The 27,276-nt window shown below is 42.4% G+C and overlaps 1 protein-coding gene across 1 annotated transcript in view; it reads left to right on the top strand.

The window, feature by feature from the left end:
* LOC126161320 (proteasome inhibitor PI31 subunit) overlaps positions 1 to 27,276 on the top strand; it is a 111,920-nt gene that overhangs the window by 20,714 nt on the left and 63,930 nt on the right. The window lies entirely within an intron of this gene.

Here is a 27,276-nt window from a genome sequence, read left to right as displayed (position 1 = left end):
ACCTTTTCGGCTAGTTTTAATAACTTTTGCTTTATTTCCATTTCCGTTTTTCTCACATCACCGATCATTTTTAGCCGCTTCCCACAGGTTTTAACGTCATTATTTCTTCATCAGACAATTGTTAGCTTCATTTCCATAATCTGCCACCACCAAACCACTCCTTTTAATACATCCTCACGTATTTTTTTCGAAATTTTCCCGTATTTTTCCACCCTTTAACGTGTTTTGGCGGCAACACAACCACCTAACCTTTATGCACATCATTATCTACCTACACAAGTTCACCACAGGATCAACATAGCCCAGCTCTAACCAACCCTTTATCGCCTTTTTTCACACCAGATCTCCATTTGCTTTCTAGTTTTACCTTTATCTCTCCCCATATATTTTTATATTTATTTTCATTTTCATTTCAGCCTCGTGTTCCACTTTCCACCTTCTAGTACCATGTCACCCTCACAACACCTCCACAACGACCCCATTAAGTTTTATTTACATTCCCTCCGCAAACATGCCTTCGCCCTAGCCAGATTACACTCCCATATTTTATTTTCTCAGGCTTGTCTGACATTTGGCATCACCCCCAAAGGCCTCACACTTAAAGTTCCCATCTCTGGCTGCAACCCTTCTTTCCATCAGTCCCTATACCAGTTCCAAACCGAACAATCCATTGCCCTCACCCACCTAATCCTTCACCTACACATCCACTCAGCCAATCAACACACCCATCAACTCCTATCCTTAATAAAAGTCCTCAATCTTTCCTCTCCCACATCCACACTGGTTGTTCAGAGCATCCTCCTACAGGCCAACCGCAAATTAGAGCAGCATGCCACCCTCCACCTTAAAAAACTATCCAATCTCCTGGTTTCCCACCTCCGGAAAGGCAACTCACTCACCCTTCACAACCTTTCCAGCAAACCTCAACCTCCTCTCATTGCACACAAACCCAGTCTCTCCCATCTACTCAATCTCTCACTTCCAGCTCCACTCCCTCCAAAACCTCAAAATTCCAATCAACACAATCTGGAACCACAACACCCCAATTCAGTAGTATATATATATATATATATATATATATATATATATATATATATATATATATATATATATATATATATATAAAATAGAGGGAAACATTCCACGTGGGAAAAATATTTCTCTTAGTTCATCCCTATGAAATCCCCAAACCACCTTCCCTACCCTCTGGCTCCTACCCCTGTAACCGCCCCCGGTGTAAAACCTGTCCCATGCACCCTCCCACCACCACCTATTCCAGTCCTGTAACCAGGAAGGTGTACACGATCAAAGGCAGAGCCACGTGTGAAAGCACCCACGTGATTTACCAACTGACCTGCCTACACTGTGAAGCGTTCTATGTGGGAATGACCAGCAACAAACTGTCCATTCGCATGAATGGACACAGGCAGACAGTGTTTGTTGGTAATGAGGATCACCCTGTGGCTAAACATGCCTTGGTGCACGGCCAGCACATCTTGGCACAGTGTTACACCGTCCGGGTTATCTGGATACTTCCCACTAACACCAACCTGTCAGAACTCCGGAGATGGGAACTTGCCCTTCAGCATATCCTCTCTTCTCGCTATCTGCCAGGCCTCAATCTCCGCTAATTTCTAATTTCAATTTGCCGCCACTCATACCTCACCTGTCTTTCATCTTTGCCTCTGTACTTCCGCCCCGACTGACATCTCTGCCCAAACTCTTTGCCTTTACAAATGTCTGCTTGTGTCTGTGTATATGCGGATGGATGTGTGTGTGTGTGTGTGTGTGTGTGTGTGTGTGTGTGTGTGTGTGTGTGTGTGTGCGCGCGCGAGAGTGTATACCTGTCCTTTTTTCCCCCTAAGGTAAGTCTTTCTGCTCCCGGGATTGGAATGACTCCTTACCCTCTCCCTTAAAACCCACATCCTTTCGTCTTTCCCTCTTCTTCCCTCTTTCCTGACAAAGCAACCGTTTGTTGCGAAAGCTTAAATTTTGTGTGTATGTTTGTGTGTCTATTGACCTGCCAGCGCTTTTGTTTCGTAAGTCTCATCATCTTTCTTTTTAGATATATTTTTTCCACGTGGAATGTTTCCCTCTAATATATTGGTCTTTAAATATGTCTGCTTGTGTCTGTATATGTGTGGATGGATATGTGTGTGTGTGCGAGTGTATACCCGTCCTTTTTTCCCCCTAAGGTAAGTCTTTCCGCTCCCGGGACTGGAATGACTCCTTACCCTCTCCCTTAAAACCCACATCCTTTCGTCTTTCCCTCTCCTTCCCTCTTTCCTGATGAGGCAACAGTTTGTTGCGAAAGCTTGAATTTTGTGTGTATGTTTGTGTTCGTTTGTGTGTCTGTCGACTTGCCAGCACTTTCATTTTGTAAGTCACATCATCTTTGTTTTTAGGTATATTTTTCCTTCGTGGAATGTTTCCTTCTATTAACAAACTGTTGCCTCATCAGGAAAGAGGGAAGGAGAGGGAAAGACGAAAGGATGTGGGTTTTAAGGGAGAGGGTAAGGAGTCATTCCAGTCCCGGGAGCGGAAAGACTTACCTTAGGGGGAAAAAAGGACGGGTACACACTCGCACACACACACATATCCATCCACACATATACAGACACAAGCAGACATATTTAAAGACAAAGAGTTTGGGCAGAGATGTCAGTCGAGGCAGAATTGCAGAGGCAAAGATGTTGTTGAATGACAGGTGAGGTATGAGTGGCGGCAACATGAAATTAGCAGAGATTGAGGCCTGGTGGATAACGGGAAGAGAGGATATATTGAAGAGCAAGTTCCCATCTCCGGAGTTCGGATAGGTTGGTATTAGTAGCAAGTATCCAGATAACCCGGACGGTGTAACACTGCGCCAAGATGTGCTGGTCGTGCACCAAGGCATGTTTAGCCACAGGGTGATCCTCATTACCAACAAACACTGTCTGCCTGTGTCCATTCATGCGAATGGACAGTTTGTTGCTGGTCATTCCCACATAGAATGCATCACAGTGTAGGCAGGTCAGTTGGTAGGTCACGTGGGTGCTTTCACACGTGGCTCTGCCTTTGATTGTGTACACCTTCCGGGTTACAGGACTGGAGTAGGTGGTGGTGGGAGGGTGCATGGGACAGGTTTTACACCGGGGGCGGTTACAAGGGTAGGAGCCAGAGGGTAGGGAAGGTGGTTTGGGGATTTCATAGGGATGAACTAAGAGGTTACGAAGGTTAGGTGGACGGCGGAAAGACACTCTTGGTGGAGTGGGGAGGATTTCATGAAGGATGGATCTCATTTCAGGGCAGGATTTGAGGAAGTCGTATCCCTGCTGGAGAGCCACATTCAGAATCTGATCCAGTCCCGGAAAGTATCCTGTCACAAGTGGGGCACTTTTGTGGTTCTTCTGTGGGAGGTTCTGGGTTTGAGAGGATGAGGAAGTGGCTCTGGTTATTTGCTTCTGTACCAGGTCGGGAGGGTAGTTGCGGGATGCGAAAGCTGTTGTCAGGTTGTTGGTGTAATGCTTCAGGGATTCCTGACTGGAGCAGATTCGTTTGCCACGAAGACCTAGGCTGTAGGGAAGGGACCGTTTGATGTGGAATGGGTGGCAGCTGTCGTAATGGAGGTACTGTTGCTTGTTGGTGGGTTTGATGTGGACGGACGTGTGAAGCTGGCCATTGGACAGGTGAAGGTCAACATCAAGGAAAGTGGCATGGGATTTGGAGTAGGACCAGGTGAATCTGATGGAACCAAAGGAGTTGAGGTTGGAGAGGAAATTCTGGAGTTCTTCTTCACTGTGAGTCCAGATCATGAAGATGTCATCAATAAATCTGTACCAAACTTTGGGTTGGCAGGCCTGGGTAACCAAGAAGGCTTCCTCTAAGCGAGCCATGAATAGGTTGGCGTACGAGGGGGCCATCCTGGTACCCATGGCTGTTCCCTTTAATTGTTGGTATGTCTGGTTTTCAAAAGTGAAGAAGTTGTGGGTCAGGATGAAGCTGGCTAAGGTAATGAGGAAAGAGGTTTTAGGTAGGGTGGCAGGTGATCGGCGTGAAAGGAAGTGCTCCATCGCAGCGAGGCCCTGGACGTGCGGGATATTTGTGTATAAGGAAGTGGCATCAATGGTGACAAGGATGGTTTCTGGGGGTAACTCACCTTTCACAACCTTTCCAGCAAACCTCAACCACCTCTCATTGCACACAAACCCAGTCTCTCCCATCTACTCAATCTCCCACTTCCAGCTCCACTCCCTCCAAAACCTCAAAATTCCGATCAACACAATCTGGCACCACAACACCCTAATTCAGTAGTTAACCTTTCCTCCAAACCTCTCTCCCAATCAGAAACCTCTGTCCTATCCAAAGGCCTCACCTTCAGCCCCACTCCCAGATTCAACCAAACAGCCCTCGTCAAAGATTTACTGTCCTACACTCGTACTCTCTGCTGGAAGTATCACTTTGCCACGAAGAAAAATGATCCTAATCCTACCCCTAATGATCCAACTCCCCAAGACACTATCCAAATTGAACCCTGCCTGGAACAGTTCCGTCCTCCGTCACAGCGGGACCCACCTCCTCTTCCTCAAAATCACCCTCTCCAAACCTTCCAGGAATTTCTGACTTCCAGCCTTGCCTCTCAATCCTTCCTAAAAAACCTTAACCCTACTCCAAACATCACCACTGCTGAAGCCCAGGCTATCCGTGATCTGAAGGCTGACCGGTCCATCGTCATTCTTCCGGCGGACGAGGGTTCCACGACCGTGGTACTTGATCGTCGGGAGTACGTGGCTGAGGGACTGCGTCAGCTTTCAAACAACACCACATACAAAGTTTGCCAAGGTAATCCCATTCCTGGTGTCCAGGCAGAACTTCAAGGAATCCTCAGAACCTTAGGCCCCCTACAAAACCTTTCACCTGACTCCATCAACCTCCTGACCCCACCGACACCCCGCACCCCTACCTTCTACCTTCTTCCTAAAATTCACAAACCCAATCATCCCGGCCGCCCCATTGTAGCTGGTTACCAAGCCCCCACAGAACGTATCTCTGCCTACGTGGATCAACACCTTCAACCCATTACATGCAGTCTCCCATCCTTCATCAAAGACACCAACCACTTTCTCGAACGCCTGGAATCCTTACCCAGTCCGTTACCCCCAGAAACCATCCTTGTCACCATTGATGCCACTTCCTTATACACAAATATCCCGCACGTCCAGGGCCTCGCTGCGATGGAGCACTTCCTTTCACGCCGATCACCTGCCACCCTACCTAAAACCTCTTTCCTCATTACCTTAGCCAGCTTCATCCTGACCCACAACTTCTTCACTTTTGAAGGCCAGACCTACCAACAATTAAAGGGAACAGCCATGAGTACCAGGATGGCCCCCTCGTACGCCAACCTATTCATGGGTTGCTTAGAGTAAGCCTTCTTGGTTACCCAGGCCTGCCAACCCAAAGTTTGGTACAGATTTATTGATGACATCTTCATGATCTGGACTCACAGTGAAGAAGAACTCCAGAATTTCCTCTCCAACCTCAACTCCTTTGGTTCCATCAGATTCACCTGGTCCTACTCCAAATCCCATGCCACTTTCCTTGATGTTGACCTTCACCTGTCCAATGGCCAGCTTCAAACGTCCGTCCACATCAAACCCACCAACAAGCAACAGTACCTCCATTACGACAGCTGCCACCCATTCCACATCAAACGGTCCCTTCCCTACAGCCTAGGTCTTCGTGGCAAACGAATCTGCTCCAGTCAGGAATCCCTGAAGCATTACACCAACAACCTGACAACAGCTTTCGCATCCCGCAACTACCCTCCCGACCTGGTACAGAAGCAAATAACCAGAGCCACTTCCTCATCCTCTCAAACCCAGAACCTCCCACAGAAGAACCACAAAAGTGCCCCACTTGTGACAGGATACTTTCCGGGACTGGATCAGATTCTGAATGTGGCTCTCCAGCAGGGATACGACTTCCTCAAATCCTGCCCTGAAATGAGATCTATCCTTCATGAAATCCTCCCCACTCCACCAAGAGTGTCTTTCCGCCGTCCACCTAACCTTCGTAACCTCTTAGTTCATCCCTATGAAATCCCCAAACCACCTTCCCTACCCTCTGGCTCCTACCCTTGTAACCGCCCCCGGTGTAAAACCTGTCCCATGCACCCTCCCACCACCACCTACTCCAGTCCTGTAACCCGGAAGGTGTACACAATCAAAGGCAGAGCCACGTGTGAAAGCACCCACGTAATCTACCAACTGACCTGCCTACACTGTGAAGCGTTCTATGTGGGAATGACCAGCAACAAACTGTCCATTCGCATGAATGGACACAGGCAGACAGTGTTTGTTGGTAATGAGGATCACCCTGTGGCTAAACATACCTTGGTGCACGACCAGCACATCTTGGCACAGTGTTACACCGTCCGGGTTATCTGGATACTTCCCACTAACACCAACCTATCCGAACTCCGGAGATGGGAACTTGCTCTTCAATATATCCTCTCTTCCCGTTATCCACCAGGCCTCAATCCCCGCTAATTTCAAGTTGCCGCCACTCATACCTCACCTGTCATTCAACAACATCTTTGCCTCTGCAATTCTGCCTCGACTGACATCTCTGCCCAAACTCTTTGTCTTTAAATATGTCTGCTTGTGTCTGTATATGTGTGGATGGATATGTGTGTGTGTGCGAGTGTGTACCCGTCCTTTTTTCCCCCTAAGGTAAGTCTTTCCGCTCCCGGGACTGGAATGACTCCTTACCCTCTCCCTTAAAACCCACATCCTTTCGTCTTTCCCTCTCCTTCCCTCTTTCCTGATGAGGCAACAGTTTGTTGCGAAAGCTTGAATTTTGTGTGTATGTTTGTGTTCGTTTGTGTGTCTGTCGACCTGCCAGCACTTTCATTTGGTAAGTCACATCATCTTTGTTTTTAGATATATTTTTCCTTCGTGGAATGTTTCCTTCTATTATAACCATATATATATATATATATATATATATATATATATATATATATATATATATATATATATATATATATATATATAATAGAAGGAAACTTTCCACGAAGGAAAAATATAACTAAAAACAAAGATGATGTGACTTACAAAATGAAAGTGCTGGCAAGTCGACAGACACACAAACGAACACAAACATACACACAAAATTCAAGCTTTCGCAACAAACTGTTGCCTCATCAGGAAAGAGGGAAGGAGAGGGAAAGACGAAAGGATGTGGGTTTTAAGGGAGAGGGTAAGGAGTCATTCCAGTCCCGGGAGCGGAAAGACTTACCTTAGGGGGAAAAAAGGACGGGTATACACTCGCACACACACACATATCCATCCACACATATACAGACACAAGCAGACATATTTAAAGACCAATATATTAGAGGGAAACATTCCACGTGGAAAAAATATATCTAAAAAGAAAGATGATGAGACTTACGAAACAAAAGCGCTGGCAGGTCAATAGACACACAAACATACACACAAAATTTAAGCTTTCGCAACAAACGGTTGCTTTGTCAGGAAAGAGGGAAGAAGAGGGAAAGACGAAAGGATGTGGGTTTTAAGGGAGAGGGTAAGGAGTCATTCCAATCCCGGGAGCAGAAAGACTTACCTTAGGGGGAAAAAAGGACAGGTATACACTCGCGCGCGCACACACACACACACACACACACACACACACACACACACACACACACACATCCATCCGCATATACACAGACACAAGCAGACATTTGTAAAGGCAAAGAGTTTGGGCAGAGATGTCAGTCGGGGCGGAAGTACAGAGGCAAAGATGAAAGACAGGTGAGGTATGAGTGGCGGCAAATTGAAATTAGAAATTAGCGGAGATTGAGGCCTGGCAGATAGCGAGAAGAGAGGATATGCTGAAGGGCAAGTTCCCATCTCCGGAGTTCTGACAGGTTGGTGTTAGTGGGAAGTATCCAGATAACCCGGACGGTGTAACACTGTGCCAAGATGTGCTGGCCGTGCACCAAGGCATGTTTAGCCACGGGGTGATCCTCATTACCAACAAACACTGTCTGCCTGTGTCCATTCATGCGAATGGACAGTTTGTTGCTGGTCATTCCCACATAGAACGCTTCACAGTGTAGGCAGGTCAGTTGGTAAATCACGTGGGTGCTTTCACACGTGGCTCTGCCTTTGATCGTGTACACCTTCCTGGTTACAGGACTGGAATAGGTGGAGGACAGGTATACACTCGCACACACACACATATCCATCCGCATATACACAGACACAAGCAGACATTTGTAATTTTTTTTTTTTTTTTTTTTTTTTTTTTTTTTTTTTTTTTTTTTTAGAATGGCAAACTTTGTAAGTAGTGTTGTCTGAAAGCTGACGCAGTCCCTCAGCCACATACTCCCGACGATCAAGTACCACAGTCGTGGAACCCTTGTCCGCCGGAAGAATGACGATGGATCGGTCAGCCTTCAGATCACGGATAGCCTGGGCTTCAGCAGTGGTGATGTTGGGAGTAGGATTAAGGTTTTTTAAGAAGGATTGAGAGGCAAGGCTGGAAGTCAGAAATTCCTGGAAGGTTAGGAGAGGGTGATTTTGAGGAAGAGGAGGTGGGTCCCGCTGTGACGGAGGACGGAACTGTTCCAGGCATGGTTCAATTTGGATAGTGTCTTGGGGAGTTGGATCATTAGGAGTAGGATTAGCATCATTTTTCTTCATGGCAAAGTGATATTTCCAGTGTCTGTGTATATGCGGATGGATATGTGTGTGTGTGTGTGTGTGTGTGTGTGTGTGTGTGTGTGTGTGTGCGCGCGCGAGTGTATACCTGTCCTTTTTTCCCGCTAAGGTAAGTCTTTCCGCTCCCGGGATTAGAATGACTCCTTACGCTCTCCCTTAAAACCCACATCCTTTCGTCTTTCCCTCTCCTTCCCTCTTTCCTGACGAAGCAACCGTTGGTTGCGAAAGCTTGAATTTTGTGTGTATGTTTGTGTTTGTTTGTGTGTCTATCGACCAGCCAGCACTTTTGTTTGGTAAGTCTCATCATTTTTCTTTACCCTTGTAACCGCCCCCGGTGTAAAACCTGTCCCATGCACCCTCCCACCACCACCTATTCCAGTCCTGTAACCAGGAAGGTGTACACGATCAAAGGCAGAGCCACGTGTGAAAGCACCCACGTGATTTACCAACTTCCGCCTCGACTGACATCTCTACCCAAACTCTTTGCCTCTGTATATGTCTGCTTGTGTCTGTATATGTGTGGATGGATATGTGTGTGTGTGTGCGCGAGTATATACCCGTCCTTTTTTCCCCCTAAGGTAAGTCTTTCTGCTCCCGGGATCGGAATGACTCCTTACCCTCTCCCTTAAAACCCAAATCCTTTCGTCTTTCCCTCTCCTTCCCTCTTTCCCTCTCCTTCCCTCTTTCCCTCTCCTTCCCTCTTTCCTGACGAGGCAACCTTTGGTTGCGAAAGCTAGAATTTTGTGTATATGTTTGTGTTTGTTTGTGTGTCTATCGATGTGCCAGCGCTTTCTTTTGGTAAGTCACATCATCTTTGTTTATATATATGCTAGCAATGGATTTTAAAGTGCTGCATTTCTTTTATTCGGTTCCCACCCGTAACAATGTAAAACATAAGACTGCGCTAGGCAAGCTTTCATCAATCATCCGCACAGTACAGATACTTGACTCACATTTTGTAACATCTCTGAAGAAAGTGAAGATCAGTAATCTCCTTCAAGATGTCGCCCAGACCAACTGTATAGGAACCTAATTATGTCCCGACACTCATTGATGAATGTGTGGCTGGCTGAGGATGAAGCACTGGGAAGTACTGAAATAACTATGATATAGATGATAATGTAGATTCAAGAGTATAAAGTAACATCATGATTGTAAGAAAATCATCATACAGTAAAAGAGCGAGTTCAGTTGCATTTTGAAATTTTGTATTATACTAAATTTAATATTTAGATGCGGTACAATTAGAGTGACTGAAGAAATCCATACAATTTACTTAAGCCAGTTTCTGATTTGATTAAGTGTCTCTTGATTCACATTTAGGGTACAGCAGCTGTATTAGAAGAACTGGAGAGGAAAAGAAAAAATAGGAAAAAAACAAGCAGAAGATCAGCATTAAGGAGTTTTATGTACTACATGTTTGTCAAATGCACAATAGTAGCCCATATTGAGAAGATAAATAAGTGCTTGTAGGAACAGAAAGGGTAGGGTGAAAATGCACATTTTGTAGGGGCAGAGGGTGGGAACAGTAATTAAGAACTGAAGAAGAGAAGAAGCTTTTGGTAAATTAACAAAATTAAGCTGAAAATAAGAAATAAGAAACATCAACACTCATGTTATCTGATGCTGATTCTACAGAGAGGTAGACTGTGAAGTCTGGCAGTATCACAGAGTCCCTCATTTGATCCACCACCTGTTTTATGTTCCTCAGCTCCATGGGAGAGTAACGAAAAAGACAAACTTCAATGCTAAGAGGGCTCCCGTATTGTTATGGGATATTAACATGTTCAGGACATGTGGAGGGAAAAACTTTTGGTACTCGGCAGACACACTGGAGAAAGTTCCAAAGAAGGGATGGGTGTGTTTGTAAATAACACATGCCACTCCTGTGCTGTCCTCTTGGCTACAGACCTTCAAACAGTTGCTGTTGAAAGTAATGTGAGACAAAGGACTGCAGTATGCTCCCTGTACTTACCACCACGAGAGACATCAGACTGTGATCTCTGATGCTCTCACAGATCTCATAATTTAACTTCTTCAACCGTTTTTTCCTACTGGGAGACTTTAACGCACACGTTGTGTTATAGAGGCTTATCCTCTACCCATTGCTGGGATCATGTTGTAGAGATTCTCATGAAGCATCAAGAGCTTTGTATCCTTAACACTGACAACCACACATGGTTGAGCACTGCTAAGAGTTATTTTTAGTCAAAGAACTCTCATTCTGTTCTTTTGTGTTTTCAGATTCTGATGATCTTCATGTGACTGATCTCTTTCCACTCTGAATCCTTCTACTAGATGGAAGCTAGCAAAACACACAATTGACACAGAATACTTTATACTGTACCAGCAAGTGATTGTTTTCAACACCTGGTTAGCTTTGAGGCCATCATAAGTGCTATCCACCATTCCTCTGATTTGTCCATCCCAAAGTCCTCCGATCATCTTAGCAGGCAGCCTATACCTTGACAGAGCCATCAGTGCCACTCAGCAATTTGACTCAATCAAGCAGGTCTGAGACAGTTTAAATATTAAACTGGTGGATTACAGAACCTGAGCTTGACGTACAGTCAAAGAGAGCAAAGTAGGATCATGTTGAGCATTCCTCGACTCTATCAACCATTTCACTTGTTCCACCCAAGTGCAGGAAGCCATCAGGAGGATTTCTGCTAAACATAGTCAGCCACTACTAGCAGCTGGGCCAGACTTGAAGTGTTTCCAAACAGTACCCAGACAATTAAAGAGCCATTCACATGGCTACTGCCACTGGCAGACAGGATCCATCATTCTGTCACTCCCCTGTGACTGCAGAGGAACGAACAGGACTTCAGATTGTACAATTCTGTGCTGTATAACTGTCGCTTATCTGACGGGGAACTAGATTCTTCACTGTCTGAAGGCTGTGATACGGTACCCAATGATAAGCCAATCCATTACTGCTTCCTGCAACACTTGTGGGACACCCACTGAGTGTGGTGGCTGAATGGGAAGACACTGAAATTGTTTTTGGAAGGATGGCAGTTCAAATGCCTGTCTGGCCATCCAGATTTAGGTTTTCCATAACTTCTCTAAAACAGTTACAGCAAATGCGAGCTTAATTTCCCAGTTTGTGGAAGGTGGTAATTTCGAAAGGAATGGACGTTCCACAATACTGAAGGTCATCTCAGTGAGTGAATGGCACTACTTGGGGTGCAATATTCTAGAACAGCTTCATTGATGGTCCTACCATTCCATAATGAAGTTTTATTTGGGAGATGTGAGCAGAGTGTGGTGTCCCTCAAGGCAAATATTTAAATGTTATGCATGAACTTGAGGGCACTGGAGTGGATGAGGCTTATCTGTAAGACAAATTATGTAACTAGACGAACGTTGTTTGTTGCCTTGTTTCACAATTTTTGTTATGGTTACTGCACGACTAGGTTTCAGGTTTCAGAATGGTCTTATAACCCAAAACCTAGGTTGTGCAGTAACCATTATAAAATATGTGAAACAAGGCAAAAATGGTGATGGTTTAGTTAATTTACAATGTTTCACCAAGAACCCGCAGGTGATTCAGTTAAAATGATAAATTAAACAATGGAAAATCCAGGAAGGAATGTAACTGTGGTGTCACTGCCAGACACCACACTTGCTAGGTGGTAACCTTTAAATCGGCTGCGGTCCGTTAGTATACATCGGACCCGCATGTCGCCACTATCAGTGATTGCAGACCGAGCGCCGCCACACGGCAGGTCTAGAGAGACTTCCTAGCACTCGCCCAGTTGTACAGCCGACTTTGCTAGCGATGGTTCACTGTTTACATACGCTCTCATATGCAGAGATGACTGTTTAGCATAGCCTTCAACTACGCCATTTGCTACGACCTAGCAAGGCGCCATATTCAGTTACTATGAATGTATTCTGAACGGATAATATTGTGAATCATGTACCGTCAAGAGCGACGTTCATCATTAATGGATTAAAGTAAAGTATCAAACTAATTACGCCCGCTTTCTGAATTCTAATTCCTTTTCATGTTCCAGACCTCACATCAGTATAGTTCTTCCCTCCTCACGCTAGCCTGCTTGAGCTAAAACGCGTGCATTTCAGCCTCCACTCGTAACACGGTGTTGGCTCTTCTGCTAACACAAAAGTAACAATGTTAGAGAAGAAAAGTTGCTACTCACCATATAGTGGAGTCACAGTACGCCCAACAAAAAGATTCACACAACTATAGCTTTCAGCCATTAAGGCCTTTGTCAGCAGTCACACACACACACACACACACACACACACACACACACACACACACACATGCGCACGCGTGCAAACGCAACGCTTGTACACGTCTGCAGTATCAGGCAGCTGAAACCACATTGCGAGCAGCAGCACCAGTGCATGATGGGAGTGGCAACTGGGTTGGGGTAAGGAGGAGGCTGGGGTGGGGAGGGGGAGGGATAATATGGTGGATGTGGCAGACAGTGGAAGTGCTGCAGGCAGGAGGAAAAGAGGGGGGGGGGGAAGTAGTGGAAAGGAGAGAAAGAAAAAGAAATTAGAAGATTGGGTGTGGCGGTGAAATGACGGCTGTGTAGTGCTGGAATGGGAACAGGGAGGGGGCTGGATGGGTGAGGACAGTGACTAACGATGGTTGAGGCTAGGAGGGTTACGGGAACTTAGGATGTATTGCAGGGAAAGTTCCCATCTGCGCAATTCAGAAAAGCTGGTGTTGGTGAAAAGGATCCATGTGGCACAGGCTGTGAAACAGGCATTGAAATGAGGGATATTATCTTCGGCAGCGTGTACAGCAACAGGGTGGTCCACTTGTTTGTCGGTGGCCATTCATACGGACAGACAGCTTGTTGGTTGTCATGCCTACATAGACTGCAGCACAGTGGTTGCAGCTTAGCCTGTAAATCACATGACTGGTTTCACAGGTAGCCCTGCCTTTGATGGGATAGGTGATGTTAGTGACTGGACTGGAGTAGGTGGTGATGGGAGGATGTAATGGGACAGGTCTTGCCTCTAGGTCTATTACAGGGTATGAGCCATGAGGTAAGGGCTTGGGAATAGGGGTTGCATAAGGATGGACGAGTATATTGTGTAGTTTCGGTGGACGGCAGAATACCAGTGTGGGAGGAGTGGAAAGGATAGTGGGCAGGACATTTCTCATTTCAGGGCGCAATAAGACATAATTGAAACCCTAGCGGAGAATGTAATTCAGTTGCTCCATTCCTGGATGGTACTGAGTTATGAGGGGAATGCTCCTCTATGGCTGGACTGTGGGACTTTGGGAGGTAATGGGAGATTGGAAAGATAAGGCACGGTAGATTTATTTTTGTACTAGGTTGGGAGGATAGTTACAGTTAGTGAAGGCTTCAGTGAGACCCTCGGTGTATTCCGAGAGGGTCTGCTCGTCACTGCAGATGCGACAACCATGGGTGGCATCTGTCAAAGTGGAGGTATTGCTGGTAGTTAGTAGGTTTGATATGGATGGAGGTACTGATGTAGCCATCTCTGGGGTGGCTTGTTGGGTTGAGTAGGACCAGGTGAAGCAAATGGGGGAGAAGTTGTTGAGGTTCTGGAGGAATGTGGATATGGTGTCCTAACCTTCAATCCAGATAGCAAAGGTGTCATCAGTGAATCTGAACCAGCTGAGGGGTTTAGGATTTTGGGTTTTTGTGAAGGATTCCTCTAGATGGCCCATGAACAGTTTGGCATAGGATGGTGCCATGCGGGTGCCCATGGCTGATAAATTACCTACACTATGTGATCAAAAGTATCCAGACACCCCCAAAACATACCTTTTTCATATTATGTGCATTGCGCTGCCACCTACTGCCAGGTACTCCATATCAGCGACCTCAGCCATCATTAGACGTTGTGAGAGAGCGGAATGGGATGCTCCATGGAACTCATGGACTACGAACTAGGTTAGGTGGTTGGGTGTCACTTGTGTCATCGGTCTGTATGCAAGATTTCCACACTCCTAAACATCCCTAGTTCCACTGCTTCTGATGTGATAATAAAGTGGAAACATGAAGGGACACGTACCGCACACAAGCATACAGGCTGAGCTCGTCTGTTGACTGACAGAGACCTGACAATTGAAGAGGGTCGCAATGTGTAATAGGCAGACATATATCCAGACCATCACACATGAATTCCATACTGCATCAGGATCGACTGCAAGTACCATGACAGTTAGGCTGAAGGTGAGAAAACTTGGATTTCGTGGTCAAACGGCTGCTCATAAGCCACACGTCATGTTGATAAATTTCCAAACAACATCTCGCTTGGTGTAAGGAGTGTAAACATTGGATGATTGAACAGTGTGTGTGGAGTGACAAATCACTGTACACAATGTGGCAATCTGATGACACCGTGTGGGTATGACGAATGCCCAGTGAATGTCATTTGCCAACTTGTGTAGTGCCAACAGTAAAATTCGGAGATGTGGTGTTATGATGTGGTCATGTTTTTCATGGAGGGGGCTTACACCCCTTGTTTTTTCACGTGGCACTATCCCAGGACAGATCTACATTGATGTTTTAAGCACTTTCTTGCTTCCCACTGTTGAAGAGCAATTCGGGGATGTCAGTTACATCTTTCAACATGATCGAGTACCTGCTCATAATGCACAGCCTGTGGTGGAGTGGTTACATGACAGTAACATCTCTGTAATGGACTGGCCTGCACAGAATCCTGACCCGAATCCTACAGAACACCTTTGGCATGTTTTGGTGTGCCGACTTCATACCAGGCCTCACCGACCGACATCAATACCTCTACTCAGTGCAGCTCTCCATGAATGATGGGCTGCCATTCCCCAGGAAACATTCCAGCACCTGATTGAACATATGCCTGTAAGAGTGGAAGCTGTCACAAGGCTAAGGGTAGGCCAACACCATATTGAATTGGAGCATTACCAATGGAGGGTGCCATAAACTTGTAAGTCATTTTCAGAAAGGCGTCCGGATACTTTTGATCACATAATGTATGTGGTATGACTCTGTAAATGTATTTCAACCTATACAACACTTATGTCCAGCAGTTTAAATGAACACGTTGGTCCTTCTCTGCCTACACATGCTAAGGAAGGTGCCATTCTGTTAGGTACCATGCCACAGAGGAATTCAAAGAAATGAATTAAATATGAATTAGCCAACCAAGGACATATGTACTAATAATCCAGTGATTTGGTATGCTGTGCCACTGCACACTATCACCCCACTGGTGGAGGACTGAATCATGATAAGATATAAAGGAGTGTGGTTGGAAGTAACAGATAATAAGTTGTGGCTAGTAAAGGCCAAAGCCAACTTTGGTTCTGATGTTGCCATTGTGGTCCCTCCCTGGAGCCTTCTCTATAGCAATGTTAGAATCAATCTGCAATCTGAATACTGTGGAGATGATAGCTCGACATTCTCTTCAGTTAGAATCCACAGAACAGCATCATTAATTAATGATAGCTTGTGCTGCAGCTGATAAAACGTACGCAGTTGCGTATCTGCTAATGTTACCTGTGACCAGCCAGTTCTTATGCACATAACTACTTGGACAAGATTTTAATAGAACCTGTTGTTTGAGTTAAGGTGTATGTCCGTACCAGAAAATTCCTTATAATTTCCTACAGCTCCATATATAGATTGAAACATACTGTTTTGTAGCAGCCGAAGGGTAGGGCACATGGTTAAAAGGAGGCAAATGAGGAGTATCTGTTGAAGGTGAAAATGGTTCTTTCTTACTCATGTCCACCTGCATATTCATACTATCAATCAGTGAAAGACTGTCACTACAATCAAATGTTGTATAAAATGTTCTATATTTTTAAAACACTGATAATGAATGAACCATTAAATAAGTGGACAGGGATGTGTGGTGAGGTGTTTTTCTTGTGGTGGGTTGATTCTAAGTGATCAGTGTATTGCGAGATGTCAAGTCTTTACTCATTCCCTGTACTAACAATTACCTTCTTTTCCAAATTTCACAGTCACCGTCTTGTTTTGTCTTCATATTGTAGTCCTGCTATGCAGTGCCTTGTATTTGACTGTTGACTCCTTTTCTGCTTGCAGAGGGATGAGGACTATTAGAGAGCTTCCAAATTTAAACAACTCACTACAAAATCACAAAACAAGTTTTCTGTAATTCTTCTATATTCAAATAAATTCCCAACTCACAACAACTGATAATTAAAAGATCTTTTCAGACAGCGTTTTCATACATGATGCATCTATGCTTGACAAAAACATAAGTTCGTACTTAACTTGAGTAGCATAGCATAGGAGTCTATATAAAACATTCATTTTTCTTTAGTGCTTGGCCATTGTCATCAGGCCCCTTTCTTCTTTGGAGTCCACAACCCCCCCCCCCCCCCAAGCACGACAGCAAAATGCAAATGACCCCTCACTGGCCAGTCCAAATTACACATCTGTTACTTTCTGCACTGTGCCCGCATTTTTCTTACTCATATCTGCACATAAATTGCAAAATACATGGGCACAGTAGATGCTCTTTGCACTACTACTAATTAGTCATGTTTTTCATATTCACATCTTTCATTGATCTAGTAAAAGGAAAATGAGATGTGTTGCTATGCTATGCTTTGTAGCAACATGTACCACTGCAGTGTTTGGCTGATCACTTACAAAAAACTTGAATGAGCCAGCCACTGAAATAACACATTAAAAACTCCACCCTAGTATTTTTAGGGAGCAAGTCAGACTTTTCACAGTATTTCATAATTTCTACGAAATTTATCTAATTCACAGTAATGTGTCAGGTAGTGATATAATCTTGTCACATCGTCATGTAATGGATGATGTTTCTCTGCTTTCCCTGTATGAGGTATATATCTACGATACAGTGCCTCTTGAAACACCAAAGTCTTTGGCTACCTTGGTTATGGAAACACCTACCATATGAGCACCCTTAATCGGGCAGGTAGGTTATAAAATTTAAAAAGAAAAATGGATAGGTTAAAGTTAGATATAGTGGGAATTAGTGAAGTTCGGTGGCAGGAGGAACAAGACTTCTGGTCAGATGACTACAGGGTTATAAACACAAAATCAAATAGGGGTAATGCAGGAGTAGGTTTAATAATGAATAGGAAAATAGGAATGCAGGTAAGCTACTACAAACAGCAAAGTGAATGCATTATTGTGGCCAAGATAGATACGAAGCCCACGCCTACCACAGTAGTACAAGTTTATATGCCAACTAGCTCTGCAGATAATGAAGAAATTGAAGAAATGTATGATGAAATAAAAGAAATTATTCAGATAGTGAAGGGAGATGAAAATTTAATAGTCATGGGTGACTGGAATTCATCAGTAGGAAAAGGGAGAGAAGGAAACGTAGTAGGTGAATTTGAATTGGGGGTAAGAAACGAAAGTGGAAGCCGCATGGTAGAATTTTGCACAAAGCACAACCTAATCATAGCTAACACTTGGTTCAAGATTCATAAAGGAAGATTGTATACATGGAAGAAGCCTGGAGATACTGACAGGTTTCAGATAGATTATATAATGGTAAGACAGACATTTAGGAACCAAGTTTTAAATTGTAAGACATTTCCAGAGGCAGATGTGGACTCTGACCACAATCTATTGGTTATGAACTGTAGATTAAAACTGAAGAAACTGCAAAAAGGTGAGAATTTAAGGAGACAAAACTCTACCATCTGGTGAGCAAGATGTATGAGACAGGCGAAATACCCTCGGACTTCAAGAAGAATATGATAATTCCAATCCTGAAGAAAGCAGGTGTTGACAGATGTGAAAATTACCGAACTATCAGTTTAATAAGTCACAGCTGCAAAATACTAAAACGAATTCTTTACAGACGAATGGAAAAACTAGTAGAAGCCAATCTCGGGGAAGATCAGTTTGGATTCTGTAGAAATATTGGAACACGTGAGGCAATACTGACCCTACGACTTATCTTAGAAGCTAGATTAAGGAAAGGCAAACCTACATTCCTAGCATTTGTAGACTTAGAGAAAGCTTTTGACAATGTTGACTGGAATACTCTCTTTCAAATTCTGAAGGTGGCAGGGGTAAAACATAGGGAGCGAAAAGCTATTTACAATTTGTACAGAAACCAGATGGCAGTTATAAAAGTCGAGGGACACTAAAGGGAAGCAGTGGTTGGGAAGGGAGTGAGACAGGGTTGTAGCCTCTCCCCGATGTTGTTCAATCTGTATATTGAGCAAGCAGTAAAGGAAACAAAAGAAAAATTTGGAGTAGGTATTAAAATCCATGGAGAAGAAATAAAAACCTTAAGGTTCGCCGATGACATTGTAATTCTGTCAGAGACAGCAAAGGACTTGGAAGAGCAGTTGAACGGAATGGACAGCGTCTTGAAAGGAGGACGTAAGATGAACCTCAACAAAAGCAAAACAAGGATAATGGAATGTAGTTGAATTCAGTCGGGTGATGCTGAGGGAATTAGATTAGGAAATGAGACACTTAAAGTAGTAAAGGAGTTTTGCTATTTGGGGAGCAAAATAACTGATGATGGTCGAAGTAGAGAGGATATAAAATGTACACTGGCAATGGCAAGGAAAGCATTTCTGAAGAAGAGAAATTTGTTAACGTCGAGTATATGTTTAAGTGTCAGGAAGTTGTTTATGAAAGTATTTGTATGGAGTGTAGCCATGTATGGAAGTGAAATGTGGACGATAAATAGTTTAGACAAGAAGAAAATAGAAGCTTTCGAAATGCGGTGCTACAGAAGAATGCTGAAGATTAGATGGGTAGATCATGTAACTAATGAGGAAGTATTGAATAGGCCGGTCGTTGTGGCCGTGCAGTTTTAGGCGCTTCAGTCTGGAACCGCGTGACCGCTACGGTCGCAGGTTCGAATCCTGCCTCGGGCATGGATGTGTGTGATGTCCTTAGGTTAGTTAGGTTTGAGTAGTTCTAAGTTCTAGGGGACTGATGACCACAGATGTTAAGTCCCATAGTGCTGAGAGCCATTTGAAGTATTGAATAGGATTGGGGAGAAGAGAAGTTTGTGGCACAACTTGACCAGAAGAAGGGATCGGTTGGTAGGACATGTTCTGAGGCATCAAGGGATCACCAATTTAGTATTGGAGGGCAGCATGGAGGGTAAAAATCGTGGAGGGAGACCAAGAGATGAATACACTATGCAGATTCAGAAGGATGTAGGTTGCAGTAGGTACTGGGAGATGAAGAAGCTTGCACAGGATAGAGTAGCACAGAGAGCTGCATCAAACCAGTCTCAGGACTGAAGACCACAACTACAACAAGCAAAAACACTACGAACTTATGCACCAACCCCATAATATGTCCTATGGCTGCACCGGTATACATTTAATTTATTAAATGTATGTGCCAAATCCTTGTTATAAGAGTCTGATTGAATGATTTGCTTTTGTAATTGTGTCATCAAAAGCTTTGCAATTGAGTAGGAATGTGAACTGTATCACACTTACTATTAATCTTAGTGCAGTGTTTTCTTTGTGCATTTTACACAATCCATATGACATCAGTAATAGAGCAAACTAAGTAAACAGACATGTTTCAATGCTCATTTCAGTTGAGCAGTTTTTTTATCGGTCACATAACAGTTCTAAGTAGCATATTGGCAATGTTTATTCAACATTTTATACAATGATGTATAAGATGTCCCAATTGAATCCAATTGGTTTGTAGTTTTGCTATGGTAGTTAGGCAAATTTGAAATTAAATTCAAAATTTTGCCACAGTAGTGCAGGGTAGGATGCATGAATCTGAAAACTTAGGTATCGTGAATATTTGAGTAAATTTCCTTTTGTAGTGTGACTGTGTAATGAGACTGACTCTGCCCTATAAAACATGGGTACATAAACTCTAATATACAGCACTGTATTATTTACTTCAAGTTTGTTGTCATTATTGGTGAGATGAATAAAGAAACCCTAGAGAACTTACAATGATATTGAAAACAAAACAAAACAAAACAAAAAAAAGTTCAAATGTGTGTGAAATCTTATGGGACTTAACTGCTAAGGTCATCAGTCCCTAATCTTACACACTACTTGACCTAAATTATCCTAAGGACAAACACACACACACCCATGCCCAAGGGAGGACTCGAACCTCTGCTGGGACCAGCCGAACAGTCCATGACTGCAGCACCTTAGACTGCTCAGCTAATCCCCCACGGCCATTGAAAACATGATTGTTTGATATCCACACAACAGCATTGTGTGAAATATGAGAGTATATACTGTGAAATACACATACTGATTTGAATGATGTGAAAAGGGGACCAAAAATAAGCCATAGTTACTTCAAGAGCCAAAATTGAAAGAGGTATACCAAGAAAAATGATTGAAAATCACAAAAAAGCACATAACTTCTTTGTAGAATAGTATGTGTAGTGAAAGACTCTTCACAGTTGAGAACAGTATGGCTTTCTAAATATAAGAAAAACATTGTGGTTTCAAAATATGGGGGCTGTAGGTTTCTAAGGAGCATGAGAAATCAATTGTGTAATAGCAAAGCAATGAAAACACGTAACAGAAAAAAAGAGACTGTGAGTTCCACATGAATGCAATGGATTTCTGGAGTACCATGGTAGTACAAGTGAGTAAATACTGAATGAGGAATGAATATCTTAAAATTTATTGAAAGACTCTTTGACAGGTAAGACCAGTATGGATTTGAAGGGAGGACTAATATCATACATAATTGTGAACTGAAAGGAAAGAACGAGGGTAAGAACCAGATACTGGATGTTTCTGCATGTTAAACAGAGCTAAGAGAAGAGAGGAGTAACAAGAAAACAATACCTTTTACAGAAAAAAACTAATAAAACTGTGGTGTGTGATCAGCAATCTGACACAAGAGGAATGTATGTGAATGGAAAATGATGATGATTATGCCGTGATGACAACTAAAAAATTATATGAAGCCATATGGACGCTGATCTTCCTTTACTGGGGAGCACATTACCTGCGCTCCTGTAGTGTGCTTATTCTCAGTAGCAGTTTTGTAAGGCATTTGATCAGTTTCAGCAAACAGAGATCATCAAAGTTCAGCCAGAAGAGAAGCCCAGTCCACAATTTGTCAAGTGATAAGAGTCACATAGGAAGCTAAAGAATATGCAGAATGCGTCAGAATAAATTGCTTTTGGTTTTCGTGGTTTGTTCACAATGTTCTTCGTGAAAAGGTGTCAAGATATTAATATTAGGAAACATTAATTAAAATAAATTAGATCTACAATGAGAAAAGGGGAAAGAAAAAAATTAAAATGGAAGATGTTAACAGTAAACAGAAAAAATTACATAGACTTACTTTTCTGAGCCATAAGATTAACTGTGAGACACTGATGGAATGTCAGAGATGAGCAAAATAAAATAAGAATAAACGCATACACACGTTTTTTTAAGTGTAGAATGACAAGTTTAAATAAGAAATTATGAAAGAATTTCTGATGAAATACTGCTCCCCTGGAATATAAAAAAATAAAAAAGAAATACTGATGTCATTGGGCCATTTTCTGTTCCAGGGTGAACTATGTTGCGACTAACTGGCCAACAAGATATGACCATATGAAATGGCATAATGTGCCGAAAAAGAATGTTATAAAGATTTCTTGCACATACAACACAAGCAAAGATCAAATTAGAACAGAAAAATGAATGTTTTGATAAGTATATAGAAAGTTGTCATCTGACATAGAATTGTTCTTATGCACAGGTATGTATGCCAGTGTTAAGCAATGATGTTTGATTTGCATGAGCATCAGAAAAATGTAGAACTTGGCAGAGAGGGCTTAGTAACACATGGAAGATGTGAATATATAGAAAGAATGTTTACACCAAGGGACTCATATTTGTAAAGTACATTTTTCATAAACCAAGAAATGGAGGTAAAATGAATGAATAGTCTGTTCTGTTTTATGTTATCATGAATTAGTAAAAGATCAGGGATGTTGAAGAATGTTCTTTGAAACTGCACAATGCAGCAGAGCAGAAAGGGAAACATTATGTCATTCAATGAAACTCCTAATAATGGCTACAAGCTCTGTCTTTTATAAGAGGTGACGCTCAGTATAAAGGGTCCTTCATTAAGAGTGATACTTAAAAAATCACTCAACGTATCAAAATAAATTCAGCTTTTATTTAAGCTTAGACTTTGCAGTTATGTTCTGAAGAAAATACCAATCAAATTTCCACCACAGCTTCGAACACATTGATGCACATGATGGTCCAGTTGTTAACCACTCTGTCTAACTTCAGAGGTGTTACATCTGCGATAACCTGATGACAGTTTCTGGCTTGGCAGCATAGCCCTTGGCTTGGCGTAGCTCCAAAGAAAAAATCCATGGGAATTAAGTCACATGACTGTGATAGTCAATTCACAGATCCATGTCTTTTTATGATCCGATTGCTAGACTTCTCCCTCAGCAAATCGAGTATAGCATCAGCTCTGTGGCACCATCCTGCTGGAACCACTTGTTTTCAATATCTAAGGTCTCAACTTCTGGCCACAGAAATTCACGTAACATGGATCTTTACCAGTTGCCATTGACAGTAACATTTCTTCTCTCATCACCTCAAAAGAAATAAGGTCCAATGATACCCCCACGCCATAAACTGCACCACACATTGAGTTTTTCTGAATGGAATGGCAGCTTTTGGATCACTTGTGGGTTCTTCTCACTCGAGTAAGGACAATTTTACTTTGTGAGAAAGCCACTAAGACAAGAATGTGCCTTGCCTGAGATGATTTTTTCACTGAAATCAGGATCAGCTTTCAATTGCTGTATGGCGCAGTCAGCAAACTCATCATGCAATTTGTGATCATTTGGCTTCAACTCTCGAGTCAGTACAACTTTTTATGAATATAAGCCCTAATCATTTCACAAGATTCGCCAAGTTCATGACTCAGATAGCCCACAACCATTGAGATTGTCTTGAAACTGACGTATTTGGCTCTTCCTCAATACTGGCAACTGTTGTTGTGATATTGTCCTCATTTTGTGTTTTACATTGTCATCTGGTCATGTAGAGTAAAATCCCACTCAAACTTGGTCACAGTACAGCGTATAGCGACCTAGTTCCCTGGTGAACAAACGATAGCACCCAAAACTGCCCTGCCACTTGAGTAAATTTTTTAAAATGATTTCTTAATGCTCAGGAAGTGTGAATTGCTGCATAATTAAACTGCAAATTGTACTGGATATTTTAACACCTATAAGCACACAAAAAGGCTATTAGAAACTAGAAAATGCAATTTTAGAAAGTATCACTCTTAATGAGAGACCCTTTACTTTAGTAGTTATTGTTGTGGAATAGATTCTCTGAAATTATAGTGTAAATGACTAAAGAAAAATTCATTCTCTGTACCAAGAGATAGCAAACATGGCCACTAACAAATGGTGGCACAAGCATAACTAGAAGTTCATTTGCCTGATAAGAGAAAGTATATAATTTGAAGAAAAAAAAATTATCCGTGAATAGCAAAATAAAATATATTGATGCATATTACTTGTGCAAATTATAAAGTATGTCAATAATTATTTAGTAGCTTTCACAAATCTTGATTCTGAATTGGTGATGTCATCATGCAGTTTTTTGTGTCATCAACGCTTACATATGTTACTGAATCAGAAAGATGTGAACAGTTTCCTGAGGAAATGAAATTTTGACTGATTGAAAGGCTGTTAATTGTGTGTAGTAGAAGTATTTTTAACTATCTTTTGAAAGGAGTAAACGTTCAAGATGATGTCCCCTTTATGTATGCAGAGAGAAACTGGAAACAGTTGCTATAATTTTCATTAACTTAAGAGAAATAAAAAGTCATCTGAGTAGTGGGTACTTTAATGGAAAAATCATACCACCCTCTTACAATAACTGAAATGCATGAAGAAGGATACCTATGGCCGAGATGCGTAGTACCCAAAATATTAGGAAGTGCATTAACTGGTGAAAAAATGCTCCTGCCGGAGAAAAATGCAAATCTGTTCCTGTTTATCTAAAAGACTCCGAAAACTGGGTTACCAGCTGCATCATTCTACCTTCTTTAGCAACTTTAAAAATTTTCCCAAAACTTTTGGCATGTGAACACATTCACTCTTTTTTTAACATGCAACTCCCCTAAACTCCCACAAGCTTCCCTTAGAGTAACTCAGCCAGTCCAACTAATCCATCGCTGTAAATCACTCATACCAATCCATTCCCAAATGCCTGTTCTAATTCATTCAGCCCAACTCATTGACATTGTCTCTTTATGTCTCTCTATCATTGTCTCCACTGTCACAACCACAGTCCCCTTTTTTCTGTCCTTCTACTAGTCTCCTCTCACAGTCACTCTCCCCCCCTCTTGCTCTGTCTCCTGCTAATAACTCAGTCCTTCCTTCCTACTACTGCTGTCTTTTCGCACTGGCGCTCTCTCTCTCTGTTCCTTGTTGTCTTTGTCATATACACTGGCTCTCATTCACTTCCACTTTTCTCTTTCTCTCCCCCAACCACCCTCCCCCCCCACCCCCCCTCCCTTCCTGGCACTGTCTCTTCACTCCTTGTTAGCACTGTTCGAGTATATTGTGAGGGCGCCACTGTGGAACATGTGGTCCCAGCGGCCAATAGCGACGTACCCTATCATGTATTTAAGCGCCTGCCTCTCACTCAGCGAGGCAGTCTGTTATTCAAGTCAGTCTCTTGATATCTCTCTTACAGACATCGTGTTTACTTTGCTTATTTCCATGTACTAGTGGACATGTTGATTTCGTGAGGTTTTCGCTTGTGACCCCGTTGTTTCTTGCATGTTGTTGTTGTTGTTGTTGTTGGTGTCTTGCTCGGTCATCTGTCGTCGTGCATGTCCATTCTTTTCCTTTCATCTGTCTTGTTTGTTTGCAGGCCCCTCCCGTTCGGTCCTGCCACGCTTTCGTTCATGGCCACCCTGTGACTGGAACGGTCGCAGTTACAACATTTCTATTACTGTTGACTATGTTCAAGTACTTCTTTGTCTCTCTTTATCTCACACCGTAATTGTCTCCTTGGCTCTTTCTATAACACAACCACTATCTTCCAGTATTTATTACTTTTCTGTTTCTTTACCAATGCCACTGTCTTCTTCTTTCTCAGCATAAAAAAGTACAAATATGTTTGCATAATAAATTTTGTTGGGAAAAATTTTGAAGGTCTTGAGAAAGGTAGAATGAGCCAGCTGGTAATGCACTTTTCAATCAGTGTTTTAAATAGATGGGAACATATTTGCATTTTTTTGTTGTCTGATAAGAGCACTTTTCCACTGGCTCCCTTCTTTTCTCTGCTGCAGCAGGGCATGTAACTCATATGGAAAGAAATGTATTGGTCAGGAAAATTTAGATAGTTTATTTATGCGAAACTGAAATAACAAAAAACTAATTTTACAACTCAGATCGGATTTTACGCTCAAAAAATTTTTACGTGTGTTTCAGTACTACAACGTGGGGTTTCCAGATGATAATGAAAACACTTAACAGCATAGTTCTCCATGCTACATTACTTTATAAACTAGGTTTCTGCTTCAGACTGGATTTTACATGTACAAGTAGGGTAACTTTGTATCTCTGTATCTCATAAACAGGGAAAGATACAAAGAAAAAGTTTCAAGGTTGTTTGAGATCGGTATCTTAAGAACACATCGCAAAAATTACAGCTGTTTGCTGGGCATAGCCATCTCAGAATCCACAGCTGGGTTTTGGTACCCAAAAAACAAGTTTATGGGTTTTGAAAATGAGGAGATGGCTCTTTTAGATAATTGCCTAGATAATATGCTGTTAAAATTTGAGCAATTTCCTGTAGTTATTTATTGTTTGGATGTTGCTTGATATTAGATTTTATCTGGAGAAGAAGGGTAACTTTGAGCGTTTTTGTCTAGGAAACTGATAGAGATATTAAGAAAATTTTTGAGGTTGTTCAAGATCAGGGTCTTATGAATATATCATAAAAATTTCAGCCGTTTGCTGTGTATAGCCATCTTGGAATCCTTCACTGGGTTTTGATCTGCTGGTGACAGCAAAAATATAGTAAAAAAAACTTTTCTTGGGGTTTTTCCAAGGAACTGCCCTGAACAAACTGCATCTCGATAAGTCCTTTCAAGCCCACCATAGACCACATCAAATGCAAAAAGAACCAATCAGTTTGCTCAGTTTGCCTAAGCAGGAGAAAGTACGTAACATTCATTCTCTGACCTTGTACTGTAGGATAGTGACACCAAAACGAACCCTCTATTGGGTAGACACATGGTGTGTAGCCCAACAGCTGTTGCATGTATACCAATATTTGATGACAAACTACAGTTTCAAATACTGAAATGTATTTCTGAAATCTATTGCATCCATATCTATTACAGTAAAGTTGAATTTCAAGAATAAACTATTTTTAAATATATTCAGTACGTAAGTATATATACACTATATAATGGCAACAAGTTGTTACCAAAAATCTCAAAAAATTCTTGACTGATTAACTACAAATATTTAATGCTACTCTAATGAACATTTGATAGGTGTTTATTTTTAACATATATAATTAAGTATGTGTGTGATACATAGAGGGGGAACATTATTAGCAAACATGCTGAAATCT

This window comes from Schistocerca cancellata, chromosome 2, assembly GCF_023864275.1.
Source record: "Schistocerca cancellata isolate TAMUIC-IGC-003103 chromosome 2, iqSchCanc2.1, whole genome shotgun sequence".
NCBI classification, from domain to species: Eukaryota; Metazoa; Arthropoda; class Insecta; order Orthoptera; family Acrididae; genus Schistocerca; species Schistocerca cancellata.
The sequence above is the reverse complement of the archived record's forward strand: the minus strand, read 5'-3'. Positions and strand labels throughout refer to the sequence as shown.